This window comes from Salvelinus sp. IW2-2015, linkage group LG20 (assembly GCF_002910315.2).
Source record: "Salvelinus sp. IW2-2015 linkage group LG20, ASM291031v2, whole genome shotgun sequence".
Taxonomy (NCBI): Eukaryota; Metazoa; Chordata; class Actinopteri; order Salmoniformes; family Salmonidae; genus Salvelinus; species Salvelinus sp. IW2-2015.
Genome location: NC_036860.1, coordinates 41,062,288 through 41,077,412, shown reverse-complemented (window position 1 = coordinate 41,077,412; position 15,125 = coordinate 41,062,288). Strand labels below are relative to the sequence as shown.

Genomic DNA, 15,125 nt, shown 5'->3' with positions numbered 1-15,125 from the left:
GAATTGTGAACTTGCAGAAAGAAATACACAGACACTTAGATATTGGTTGTGACCAAACAGAGTAGGTTTGGTCTTTTTATTTCAGATTTTTTGGGGAAAGTTGATTTGTTTTAAGAAACAGTTGGCTCAGTAATACAATATGGGACTGTTTGTTTCTATCTCAGCTGTGTGTGTCTGCTACAGGCTTGGATCTATGGCTTGGACATGCCTTTGATAGTCTGGTGGTTCTGCATGCTCTCCTCCCACTTATTTCCACAGAACTTCTCTACTGTCACACTGTGTACAGTACCTGGGTCCAGACAGTGAGGAGCAACGCCTGGGGAAAAACAAACACACACATACACAAACCAGTCCGTTAACTTTCATGCATGGGACACATTCCAACAGCCCATCCTCCTTGTTTAACCACAAATATTACATGGTACGTCAGCATAAAGAAAAAGCCAACATGCATGATTGATACTGGTCGTCCTTACCATATCCATCAGGATTGGAGCGTGGGGTGTAGAAACTCTGGACTCCACAGATCCTACAGAATGTGTGCTTGGCAGCGTGTGTATTGAATGTATATGTGGTCAGATGATCCCAACCCTGTAAAACAAGAAAATCAACTAAGTTAAACATTCATTCATTGCAGGATTCACTAGCAATTAACTTGAACCATATATAAATACATTTTGAGTGAATRTGTTAGAAACCTCTATAAATTGTCCTACCTGTAAAAGGGTAAACTGATTTTTTGGCACAATGAAATGATGGTTCTGCTTCTTGGTGCAAATACTACAACTAGATAATGAAACATGAGTGAGTAATTTTGTCATTCTCCATTTTTCCCCCATTCATTACAAAGTGTGATGATATTATGTCCAGTTAATAACAATATAACAAACTAGTCATGTCAGTTCCCCATCTTTGTGATTTGAGCCGTTTCTTCTCATTATCAGTCAGACCTGTCCCACAGGGCACAGACGTCAGTTCAACTTCTAGTTGTTATTTACATTTGGTTGAGTTGTCAACTACCGTGAATGCAACGTGTAATCAACCAAAAAGGTCACCCTTTCATTTGATTTAGGTTTAAAGGTTGGGTGACGAAATTCTCTTAGTTTTATGACATTTTGCAAATCCACTTGCCGCATTCACATGCTAGTCGGAACTAGGACATGTCCAACTTGCTATTAGTTGAAAACGGTATGTGTTAACTACAACCAGTTAGCAAGTCGGGCATTTCAGTATCTAGTTCCGACTAGCACATGAACAAGGCAACTCAGTTTTCCACATTGATTCAACGTCATCACATTGAATTCTGTGGTTGCAATGACCTGGAAACAACGTTGATTTAAACCGTTTTTGCCCAGTGGGGTATCTATTCCATATATAATAAAAGGAAGGCCTATATGTACAGTGTTTATTAAACCATTCTGTAGTGGCTCAATGTGAAAATGTTAGATTATCTTTGTGTTAGGTATGTCAAGTATTAGGCTACTGGAATGAGATAAAGAACCGGCATACTCGCAATCGAAAACAAGAAGATCTGGGGAATTCCAGACTTCGAATCTGACAGCCCCACAATGGCATGCGCCTGTGTGCTTCACGTGATCCATTCCCAGTCCCACCCTGTGTAAAGACAACACAACCTATTTAGACTGTTCGTGAGGCATTACTTCATGCTTCTTTTCAAAACTGACAGAGGCTTTGTTTTCGGGGTATACGCACCGTTTTCCCGTGCAACGTTTCAATGGAATGGAAAGCAAATTCCAGTGTATTGTATTCCGTGAAATATTCCACCAACCAAGATAGTGACGCGTCGCTTATCAAGGTTACGCCGCGTTCAAAACAACTGGGAACTCAGAGAAATATGAGATCAAATCATGACGTCGGTGATCTTCAGGTCGGAAAGTCAGAGCTCTAGAAAGAGGCCCGAGTTCCCGAGTTGGAATTCTGAGTTGGATGACCGGTCAAATCGTTTTTCCCAGTAGGCGCTCGTTTTTACCGAGTTCCCAGTTGTTTTTAACGCACTGAAGTCGGAGGTCAAAGATTTCCGAGTTACCAGTTCCGAGCTTCCGGTTTTGAACGCGGCATTATTGCGAAACAACTTCCCTTGCTTACGTGGAATCACGTCGAGTCTGCCAGTGTTGCCACCTTCTGTATCCATGTCCCTCCCACATTACATGCTGAATCATGCTGTCCCAAAACACTGATACTGTATACAAAGCTCATTAGTAGCTTGGTAACAGTTGACAAACACTCAAACAAGTTTAATTTAATTATATTGTATGCTATTCACCACAACATTTGATTGGATTATCGCATGAATAAAGAACAATACATTTCTAATTAATAGGGATGATTACATAATTGAGTAGAGGGTTATAAGAAAGTTATCCAAAAAGGGCTGTGGTTACTATTGTACACAATAAAAGTATATCCACGTCTGTCTGTTGTGAGATCCCTAGTCAATCTTTTCTCATATTTTGTAAAACAATCATTTACATGAAGCAGTTCTTTACATACAGTACTCAACATAGACTTATGGAACATGTTTTGCATGAAAAGTTGTCCTCCCTCCCATAATTACAAACAGCCAGACTGGGTTGCAAAGTACAGCAGGCTTGCACAAACACATTCCAGTTCAGCTCAACTGGTCTTGAGGAAAGAGTGACGTGGCGATCACGCGTTGGGATTGAGTCACATGAAGAACCAACAGTCCACAGTGCTGCTGTGTATCCGTATGAGAATATTGTGACTGACCTAAATGACAGACCAGACAAACCAAGCCACTCCTTACCCTCAATATACTGTTGGCCAGTTATTGATTCCCTGGAAGGCAGAGGAATATCAAACTTGGCCCTCAGCTGCTCAAAACACTGACTGTTCACATTAAATGAAAATGCTTGAATTTGATTATGTCACAAATATAAGTTAACATGTACTGTATATTCTAGCTAAAGTGTCTGGACGGTGCTCTGTATGGACATGTCACAGATACCTTCATACTGCCAAAACAGTGTGCCTAAAAATAACTGATAATAACTGCTTGGTCATTATGACACCAGTCTGTGCCTCTTCTTGAAATAAAACAGAAGGACTATAGCATTTAACCTTTATTTAACTAGGCAAGTCAGTTAAGAACAAATTCTTATTTACAATAACGGCCTACCAAAAGGCAAAAGGCCTCCTGCGGGGACGGGGGCTGGGATTAAAAAGAAAAATATAGGACAAAACACACATCACGACAAGAGAYACCCCACAACACTACATAAAGAGAGACCTAAGACAACAACATAGCATGGCAGCAACACATAACACAGCATGGTAGCAACACAACATGACAACAACATGGTAGCAACACAACATGGCAGCAGCACAACATGGTAGCAGCACAAAACATGATACAAACATTATTGGGTACAGACAACACAAAGGCAAGAAAGTAGAGACAACAATACATCAAGTGAAGCAGCCACAACTGTCAGTAAGAGTGTCCATGATTGAGTCTTTGAATTAGGAGATAAAACTGTCCAGTTTGTGTTTTTTGCAGCTCGTTCCAGTCGCTATTTGCAGCGAACTGAAAAGAGGAGCGACCCGGGGATGTGTGTGCTTTGGGGACCTTTAACAGAATGTGACTGGCAGAATGGATGTTCTATATGGAGGATGAGGGCTGCAGTAGATATCTCAGATAGGGGGGAGTGAGGCCTAAGAGGATTTTATAAATAAGCATCAACCAGTGGGTCTTGCGACGGGTATACAGAGATGACCAGTTTACAGAGGAGTATAGAGTGCAGGGATGTGTCCTATAAGGAGCATTGGTGGCAAATCTGATGGCCGAATAGTAAAGGACATCTAGCCGCTACAGGAACAACGTGTTAAATAATGTATTCAAAGAAAAGTCTGTGATGGTTATGGAAAATAATTCAAACTCCATCAAGAGTGTAATATCAATCCAAACCTGATTGCCATTGTGTCAGGATGGTAAAGATCACAACTGGGTTGATATGTATCTCACCCTGAATCAAGAGTCAAATGAGTTGTTCAAAGATGAAACAATGTAATTCATTTTGATGAGTGACACAGTAGAATGTTTTTTTTGTACATTTATTTGGCAGCACTTACTTGTGTTGTCTTACCAAGAAACCTGTATTTACCATGAGGGTTGTTCAGCCAGTTTGTACAACGCTATGACTAGCCTATCCATTACAATCCTGAAGTTGGTTACTCTGAAAATACTTATTCCCTTCAAACCTGTACGTTTCTTTTTTACTCATTCTGCTGTGTCTCTAAATATCTCATTAATTTCTCTAGGTAGCGCTCTGCAGAGCAGGAAAGGTAGAGAGCCGTACTGGCAGTTAGTCCATGAGCCAGGGCCCAGGGGGGTTGGTTGGGCTCACTTGGGCTGACAATGTCTCATAGTGATTTTCTTGAAGGTCTACAGTATGTCCCTAAGAGTTGGAAAATGTTTTATACCAGTGCAGCAATGTATTATCAGTCTTTCTTCCATCCCTCCATCCAATGCATTTTTCCCATAGGGATTTTACCCTATGACAAACAGTGTCAGTATACAACAAGTTATTGCTCACATATACCCTTTAATCAAAAAAGGAGACCCTGATACATTTTCATCTTTGTTTGCAAGTGGTTCTGAAAGGTCATGAAATTACCTTTCAAATTATATATAACATCACCAATTTTGAAAGTACCAGCTACAACTATTGTTAAAAAATAGCCCATATTGTGCCATTGACATTAGAATGTTGGAAGCTTAGCCATAGATTCCCATGTAGTGGGGAAGCTATGTTTTTGGATTGTAACTTTAGTGATAGAGGCACCGCATTTCACACACATAGCTAGAACTGTAATGTGTCTGTGTGTAGCTAGTGAGATGAGTCAGGCGCAGGACAGCAGATATGAGAAATGAAAGCAATTTTACTCAATAACAAAACAATACACATCGTATAAATACAAGGCCACAAATACGGACCGCAATACAATAAACAATTACTCACAAACAAACATGGGGGAACAGAGGGTTAAATAATGAAAAAGTAATTGGGGAATTGAAACCAGGTGTGTAAGACAAAACAAATGAAAAGTGGATCGGCGATGGCTAGAAGGCCGGTGATGTCGACCACCGAACGCCGCCCGAACAAGGAGAGGGACCGACTTCGGTGGAAGTCGTGACAAGAACAGGGTTTGCCTCTTGGTGGCCATCACAAGATTAATGTATTAATCCCACAGAAGCCTTTTTCCAATATGGCCGCTAAACAACTCAATGGTTGGATCGATTTCGCATGACCATACCTGTATGAAATATAATTGAATAATTTCTGAATATGTTTCAAACCATAATTGCAATACTTAATCTTCAAACATGTAAAATTGATTTATACATGTAAATAGTCATGGATTTGGGCTGATTAAAATGATAAACAATGTTATCCTTTAACTCCTTTCATTATAAGGGCTATAAACCTGTCCCTACATTCCATTACAATGTAGTAAAATTAATTGTTGAACCTGTTGAGGCCAATTATATAACTTTTAGTAGTCTAGTAACAGACCAATCTACTATGGGCCCATAGTAAGAATATCTCTTAATTAAGACTAGCTATGTGTAATAGTTTGCTGCTCTCATCATCAAGATATTTGTTTAAAACCTATTGGCATCCTTATGGATGCCTGTCACGAACCTCCAGCGGAACGTCCAGCTGGACACTGGTGGAGTAGACTCTACACGTGATGCTCGCTCGATGTCTGCGTCCACCTCCCACCTCACCGGTGCCACCAGACAAGAGGCCGGAAGGATGGGAGTAGGATCGATGGACCGCTCCTCCTCCTCGGGACAGTGCGTCTGCCTTAGTGTTCTGGGAACCTGGTCTATAGGAGATAGTAAACCTAAATCGGTGAAAAACATAGCCCACCTTGCCTGACGAGTGTTCAGTCTCCTCGCCGCCCGGATGTACTCCAGATTACGGCTCAGTCCAGATGAGAAAAGGATGGTGAGCCTTTTCAAGCCAATGTCTCCACACCTTCAGAGCTCTAACGACAGCCAACAACTCCCGATCCCCCACGTCATAGTTCCGCTCCGCCGGGCTGAGCTTCCTCGAAAAGAAAGCACAYGGGCAGAGCTTCGGTGGCGTGCCCGAGTGCTGTGAGAGCACGGCTCCAATCCCAGCCTCGGACGAGTCCACCTCCACTATGAATACCAAAGAGGGATCCGGATGCGCCAGCACGGGAGCCGAGGTAAACAGAGCCTTCAGGCGATCAAATGCTCTGTCCGCCTCAGCCGACCACCCCAGATGCACCGGCTCCCCCTCCAGCAGTGACGTAATGGGAGCAGCCACCTGCCCAAAACCCCAATAAACCTCCGGTAGTAGTTGGCAAACACTAAAAACCACTGCACCTCCTTTACCGTCGTTGGAGTCGGCCAATTACTCACGGCTGCAATGCTCACACTCCATCACCAACCCTGATGTGGAAATGCGGTACCCTAGGAAGGAGACGGCCTGTTTGAAGAACAAGTATTTCTCAGCCTTGACGTACAGGTCATGTTCCAACAGTCGCCCAAGTACCTTGCGCACCAGAGACACATGCGCGGCGCATGTAGCGGAATAGACCAGAATGTCATCGATATAAACCACTACACCCTGCCCGTGCAGGTCCCTGAGAATCTTGTCTACAAAAGATTGGAAGACTGCTGGAGCATTCTTCAACCCGTACGGCATGACGAGGTACTCATAATGGCCGGATGTGGTACTAAACGCTGTCTTCCACTCGTCTCCCTCCTGGATACGCACCAAGTTATACGCGCTCCTGAGATCCAGTTTTGTGAAAAAGCGTGCCCCGTGAAATGACTCAATCGCGTGGCAATAAGAAATAGCGGGTAACTGTACCCCACCGTGATGGAATTTAGACCTCTATAGTCAATGCACTGACGCAGACCCCCCTCTTCACAAAAAATAAACTTGAGGAGGCAGGTGATGTGGAAGGCCGAATGTACCCCTGACCCAGAGATTCAGAGACATATGTCTCCATAGCCACCGTCTCCTCCTGTGTCAGGGGATACACGTGACTCCTGGGAAGTGTAGCGTCTACCAGGAGATTTATCGTACAATCCCCTCGTCGATGAGGTGGTAATTGGGTCGCCTTCTTTTTACAGAAGGCGATAGCCAAATCGGCATATTCTGAGGGAATGCGCACGGTGGAAATTTGGTCTGGACTTTCCACTGTCGTTGCACCGATGGAAACCCCTACACACCTGRCTGAGCACTCCTCTGACCACCCCTTTAGAGCTCTCTGTTGCCACGAAATCTTGGGGTTGTGACGGGCCAACCAGGGAATCCCCAGCACCACCGGAAACGCAGGAGAATCAATGAGGAAGAGACTAATTCTCTCCTCATGACCCTCCTGCGTAACCATGCCCAGTGGAGCCGTGGCCTCCCTGACTAGCCCTGACCCTAATGGTCGGCTATCTAAGGCATGCACGGAAGGGTTTATCAATCTGAACAAGGGGGATCCCTAAACTATGCGCAAAACCGCAGTCAATAAAATTCCCTGCTGCGCTTGAATCTACTAGCGCCTTATGCCGGGAATGAGGGGAAAATTTAGGAAAAGAAATTAACACATACATGTGACCAACAGGGGGCTCTGGGTGAGCCTGGTGCCGACTCACCTGGGGTGTCCGAGCAGTGCTCGGCCTGGCGTCTCCCCGAAGGACCCCTCCAGCACCGGTTAGCAGTGTGCCCTCTACGACCACAGCTGGTACAGGAAAGGGSTCCTCCTCCGGTCGCCCTCGCTGCAGCACCTCCTAGCTCCATGGGCGTTGGAGTGGAGGGGCTGGGGGATGAAACTGACAGGGCCCGATCCGGACGTCCGCGGGTCGCCAGCAAGTTGTCCAACCGAATGGACATGTCTATCAGCTGGTCCAAGGAGAGGGTGTGTCTCTACAGGCTAGCTCCCTACGGACGTCCTCGCGCAAACTGCACCTATAGTGATCGATCAGGGCCCTGTCGTTCCATCCCGCGCCAGTGGCCAAGATCCGGAACTCTAGGGTGAAGTCCTGTGCGCTCCTCTTCTCCTGCCTTAGATGGAACAGATGTTCACCCTCAGGTGGGTGGTCGAACACGGCCCGAAAGCGGCGGGTGAACTCTGGGTAGTTGTCCCTCGCTGAGTCTGGATCGTTCCATACCGCGTTGGCCCACTCCAGGGCTTTGCCTGAGAGGCAGGAGACGAGGGTGTTCACACTCTAACCTCCCAAAGGAGCCGGGTGAACGGTTGCCAGGTATAGCTCCATCTGGAGTAAGAACCCCTGGCACCCGGCCGCCGTCCCATCATACTCCCTCGGGAGTGCGAGTCGAATAACACTGGGACCAGGCAACGAAGGAGAGGGTTGTAGTACTGGTTGGAGTGTGGCTGGTGGAGGTGTAGBAAGGCCACCTCTCTCCTATCTTTCCATCTTCGCCATCACCTGATCCATCGCTGTACCCAGCCGGTGTAACACTGCCGTGTGGTGTTGAACACGCTCCTCCATAGATGTTGGGAGTTCAGCTCCTGCTGACTCCATCGATCTGGTGCGGGATTCTGTGACAATATTGCGTTAGGAGGTAGGTGAAGGAGTCAGGCGCAGGAGAGCAGAGATGTCTGAGATGCGTACTTTTAATAGGCAAGTCCACCAAATACAGGTATGGCACAATACAAAAATCAAACGCCCTCGACAACAGAGAAACTCGTTACTCACGCCAGCAGGAACAAACAAAGCTCCTAAATAACACACTCCTATTAAATGCGTGAAACAAAAATGGGCACAACCTTAACTGAGCAACATCACAATAAAATAATCCCGCACAAACCTAGGCAGACAACAGGGTAAATTATACACACAGAAATGAAGGCAAATGAAACCAGGTGTGAAAGAACCAAAGACAAAACAAACAGAAAAGGAAAAAAGGATCGGGGATGGCTAGTAGGCCGGCGACGCTGTCTGCCGAGCCCCGCCCGAACAGGGAGAGGAACTACCTTCGGTGGAAGTCGTGACACATTGAGTTGTTAAAAGGCTTTTGTGGGGTTAATACGTGAATCCTGTGATGGCCCTGTATCTACAAATCTTTTTCAAACCTTGTTCTAACTGTCTGTGTGAAATATGGTGCCTCTATCACCAAAGTTACAATCCAAAAACATAGCTGCCCAACTATATGGAATTATATGGCTAAACTTCCAATATTCTCATGTCAATGGCACAATATGGGCCATTTTGAAACAATAGTTGTAGCTGGTGTTTTCTTAGTTGGCTTTATTATATATAATTTGAAAGGTAATTTCACGACCTTTCAGAACCACTTGTCAAACAAAKATTTAAATGTATCAGTTTCCTTTGTTAAGCGATTTATACAGGTCATTCTGACATGTACCCTAGAGGGTCTGTTGACCTGAACATTCCAAAAAAGGTGTCTGATGGATAGCTGTGAATCTAAGCTTTTCAATTATATATGATTAAAGGGTATATGTGAGCAATAACTTTGTATACTGACATTGTTTGCCATAGGGTAAAATCCCTATAGGAAAAATTTATGGGGTGGAGGGATGAAACTAAAGCACACACATCCTTGGGTCGCTCCTCTTTTCAGTTCGCTGCAACTAGCGACTGGAACGAGCTGCAAAAAACACTCAAATGGGACAGTTTTATCTCCATCTCTTCATTCAAAGACTCATTTATGGACACTCTTACTGACAGTTGTGGTTGCTTCCCATGATGTATTGTTGTCTCTACCTTCTTGCCTTTGTGCTGTTGTCTGTGCCCAATAATGTTTGTACCATGTTTTGTGCTGCTACCATGTTGTGCTGCTGCCATGTGTTGCTACCATGTTGTTGTCATGTTGTGTTGCTACCGTGCTGTGTTGTCATGAGTTGCTGCCATGTTGTTGTCTTAGGTCTCTCTTTATGTAGTGTTGTGGTGTCTCTCTTGTCGTGATGTGTGTTTTGTCCTATATATATATTTTGTCCCAGTCCCCATCCCCGCAGGAGGCTTTTTGCCTTATGGTAGGCCGTCATTGTAAATAAGAATTTGTTCTTAACTGACTTGCCAAGTTAAATAAAGGTTAAATAAAAAATGTATGAAAGAAAGAGTGATAACATAGAGAAAGCTACCATTGCTGCACTGCTATCACACATTTTCCAACTCTAGGGACATAGACCTTCAAGAAAATCACTATGAAACATTGTAGGCCCAAGTAAGCCCGACTGCCCAAATTTGGGGGTCTGGCTCATGGACTAAGTAGTGTCAGCTTTTTCAGCCTGGCCTACTTTACATGTGCAGACAAAGCAGCTGGTAGCATATGTTGGGAAACACGTTCCCATCTGCTGGAGGCTGGACCTCATGCTGGACGTTTCTGCTCTATATTAAGAAGTATGTTGGATGAAAAGGTCTGCTACTGGTTGCTTTTTTATGATTGGGAAATGCCATGACATTTTCTCTTTATGTATTATGTTTACAGAAACAAATGTGAACAACTGACAAATAATTGTATTTGACAGGTTGTGCCATATAGCTTTAATGAAGGGATTGTCTTGGTATTGATACAGTATGAGTAGGCCTATATCAATAGGAGGATATGAGACAGACAGTACATATTGTCTAAAAAGGTTCCATTGTTTCATTAATAATCCCCCAACACTGAACAAGGCAAATAATAATTTGAGCCTCAAACTGTTTTTACAGTTGATCGGAAATGACACAAAACATTTTGGTTTGTTATGTAGTTGTCTTTTTTAACATCATATCAGTGTTGTTGGGAAAGTTCATGGTACTGTCAGACAAGACGTTCACATTCCAACGCAGCGATACATTAGCATCCACCAATCGTTAGTCAGACAAACAAGCGTCCAATCACAGATTCGGGGGATGGGTTCTTCACATGGATCGTTCCAGCAATTTCTAGAGACATCTCAGCACACAGCAGATAAATGTGACTCCGCCACGAGTAATGTTTTTAAATCAACCTGTCCTAATCGAGAGTTTGTATATGTGTTATAACATGTATATTTATTGCAACCGAAATTGATTAATGCAATGTAAATCGTAAATGTACAGGTTACAGAACGGACTATGTTTTCAATAGCGGATGGATATTGTCACAGGACGCTTTTCTACGTCACAACGTTTCCTTTGTATAAATACAGTCAGCGTTCCCTTCATAAAATATCATCAGGTCCATTGTCTACTTGAACAGAGAAGCAAGAAGAGATTATTGAAGAAGATTTCTTGAAATTGTCTTTGAGGTCAATCGTAAGTACAATGATTTGAAATGTATAAGTTTAACTTTTAAAAAACAATTACAGATAGTATTTTGTTAGTTAACTACTGGGCTGGATTTACTTGCTTTTTTAAAATGAGTAAGGCACAAAAATGTAATATGTTGTGAGGAAAGAGCGAAACACGGTTGTTCAACACCATTCCAGTAACGTTAGACTGTCAGGTCGTTACTGGAATGGTGTTGAACAACCGTGTTTCGCTCTTCCCTCACAACATATTAAATTTGTGCCTTACTCATTTTAAAAAGCCTCAATTGTACAAGTGAACGTTTTTGGGTAATATATCTCCCTGTAAGTTTGTTAGCCGTAGTGACGGTTGTTAGTTTTCTCCCCCATTTTTATGCTGCTTCGCTAGCCAGCTGAACAAAGGGCACACTAGTTAGTGGGGGGGAAATGGCGCCCGTACGGAATCAAAACGGTTAACGTTACGCCACAGATAGAACAAAGAGACCGGATGTATAAATGTGAAGCATCCAAGCCCAGTGGGAGAAGATGGAAGATCTATTTTGGCCGACATTTTACACTTTCTCATCGACGAAACATTTTATCTTAAAGTTCTGTTCCAAAAACTAAAATCTGTTATGAACAGAGTTGACTACGTTTTTGTTCTATAGACTTTACCGTCTTAAAGTTTAAAAAATCACGTTTAGGATCTAGGTAACTCGTGCTTGGCTCTGCCCACTTGACTAATTTGTCCCACTTGAAACTACAGGCTGTGGTATATCTTGGTTTAGTTATAATAAAATCTTCGGTTGCACAGTCCAACAAATTTGAGCTTGTGTAACGGATGTGAAATGGCTAGCTAGTTAGCGGGTACGCGCTAATAGCGTTTCAATCGGTTACGTCACTTGCTCTGAGACTTGAAGTAGGTGTTTCCCTTGCTCTGCAAGGGCCGCGGCTTTTGTGTGAGCGATGGTAACGCTTCGTGGGTGACTGTTGATGTGTGCAGAATGTCCCTGGTTTGAGGGGAAGGTTTAAAGTATTACTGTTACACTTGCATAATGGCAAATACATTAAATTAAAGTTATTGGCATCAGAATAACAAGCTTGACGTTACTTCACCGGAGTAATATTTTCACTTGCGCTAACAATGGACGTTAGTATCGAGTGTACACTAATTCAGTAGGGACATATTATTTGGTTATTTATGAATTAACTGATTTTTCACTTGATATTTTCAGGTGCAAAGATGCAGATCTTCGGTGAAGACCCTGACAGGCAAGACCATCACCTCGAGGTTGAGCCAGCGACACCATTGAGAACGTGAAGGCCAAGATCCAGGACAAGGAGGGCATCCCCCAGACCAGCAGAGGCTGATCTTCGCCGGCAAGCAGCTGGAGATGGCCGCACCCTCTCAGACTCAAACATCCAGAAAGAATCCACCCTCCATCTTGTGCTGCGTCTCAGGGGAGGCATGCAGATCTTCGTCAAGACCCTGACAGGCAAGACCATCACCCTCGAGTTGAGCCAAGCGACACCATTGAGAACGTGAAGGCCAAGATCCAGGACAAGGAGGGCATCCCCCCAGACCAGCAGAGGCTGATCTTCGCGGCAAGCAGTGGAAGATGGCCGCACCCTCTCAGACTACAACATCCAGAAAGAATCCACCCTCCATCATCTTGTGGTGCGTCTTCAGGGGAGCATGCAGATCTTCGTCAAGACCCTGACAGCAAGACCATCACCCTCGAGGTTGAGCCAAGCGACACCATTGAGAACGTGAAGGCCAAGATCCAGGACAAGGAGGCATCCCCCCAGACCAGCAGAGGCTGATCTTCGCCGGCAAGCAGTGGAAGATGCCGCACCCTCTCAGACTACAACATCCAGAAAGAATCCACCCTCCATCTTGTGCTGCGTCTCAGGGGAGGCATGCAGATCTTCGTCAAGACCCTGACAGGCAAGACCATCACCCTCGAGGTTGAGCCAAGCGACACCATTGAGAACGTGAAGGCCAAGATCCAGGACAAGGAGGGCATCCCCCCAGACCAGCAGAGGCTGATCTTCGCCGGCAAGCAGTTGAAGATGGCCGCACCCTCTCAGACTACAACATCCAGAAAGAATCCACCCTCCATCTTGTGCTGCGTCTCAGGGGAGGCATGCAGATCTTCGTCAAGACCCTGACAGGCAAGACCATCACCCTCGAGGTTGAGCCAAGCGACACCATTGAGAACGTGAAGGCCAAGATCCAGGACAAGGAGGGCATCCCCCCAGACCAGCAGAGGCTGATCTTCGCGGCAAGCAGTGGAAGATGGCCGCACCCTCTCAGACTACAACATCCAGAAAGAATCCACCCTCCATCTTGTGCTGCGTCTCAGGGGAGGCATGCAGATCTGTCGTCAAGACCCTGACAGCAAGACCATCACCCTCGAGGTTGAGCCAAGCGACACCATTTGAGAACGTGAAGGCCAAGATCCAGGACAAGGAGGGCATCCCCCCAGACCAGCAGAGGCTGATCTTCGCCGGCAAAGCAGTTGGAAGATGGCCGGACCCTCCTCAGACTACAACATCCAGAAAGAATCCACCCTCCATCTTGTGCTCGTCTCAGGGAGGCATTGCAGATCTTCGTCAAGACCCTGACAGGCAAAGACCATCACCCTCGAGGTTGAGCAAGCGACACCATGAGAACGTGAAGGCCAAGATCCAGGACAAGGGAGGGCATCCCCCCAGACCAGCAGAGGCTTGATTCTTCGCCGGCAAGCAGTTGGAAGATGGCCGCACCCTCTCAGACTACAACATCCAGAAAGAATCCACCCTCCATCTTGTGCTGCGTCTCAGGGGAGGACCTTAAGTTTCCCCTGCTTTTTTCAAAAGTTACTGATTTATAGTTTTTTAATTCTTAAAGCCATAAAGGCAAAATAAAGGTATTTCATTTATTTTGTCTTCAGTTTTCTTTCATAGCTTTGAGATGTTCTTATACAGAGAATGCAACGTGTATATCTTAAATTGATTGCACGAGGTGTCTTTCATGATGTTTAAGAAACTTGGTATGTTGTCACACTTGTAATGAAACAATGCTATTTTATTTAAGCTTTTTATATGACTTATACCCATGCGTGTTGGGTGGGCGGGAGCACATCACTCTTAATACTTGCCAATGCCTTTTATGGCAGATCACAGGGTGGACAAGTTAATTTAGTGAAGAAAAAAATAATCTGCTGTATTACTTCCCATTGGTTAAAATGTTTACATAAAATGGCTGGAAATGTAACTGCCATATTCCTAGCCTCCCATTTCCCAAATTGTCCTCTACAACTAGCTAGGGTAATTGCCTACAATGGCAATACAGATCACTTTGGGGTAGTATGCTATCAGTTAGTCATTTTGGCTATTTAATACTTTCAAGTGAGAATTGGGCAGAGAATGATTGCGTACAACCATTTTTTTTWATATACAAAAATGGGATTGTGTAGGCCCAGTAGTTAGCTGCATGGCAAAAAACTAGCTGAAAACTACTTAGATTTTAATTTAGTTCAACTACCAAGCTACTGCAAAATGTAGTTCAATTACTAGTTACACAATATATAAAGGAAGCATCGGCAGTTTTGTTCCTGAATTCCTATTAATGAGCCTTTGCCGCCCCCTGTTGACAAAAGCTAGAAACAAACTGGCAGCAAAACCAAAGTTATACGGAAAAAGTTTTCAGCCCACTGATGGTTGAACAAGTAAAAGTAAAGTTAACATAATAGAAAATTACTCAACTGAAAGTCACCCAGTAAAATACTAGAGTAAAAGTATCTGAATTTGAATGTACTCAAGTAGCCTAACAATAGTGGGAAAAGGGACTCATTTGCCATACTTGAGTAAAAGTAAATTCTATACATATATTT

The 15,125-nt window shown here is 44.3% G+C and overlaps 1 pseudogene; it reads left to right on the top strand.

The window, feature by feature from the left end:
* Positions 1-12,490: 12,490 nt before the first annotated feature.
* On the top strand, positions 12,491-14,171 carry LOC111981265 (polyubiquitin-C-like; annotated as a pseudogene).
* The last annotated feature ends 954 nt before the right edge of the window (positions 14,172-15,125 follow it).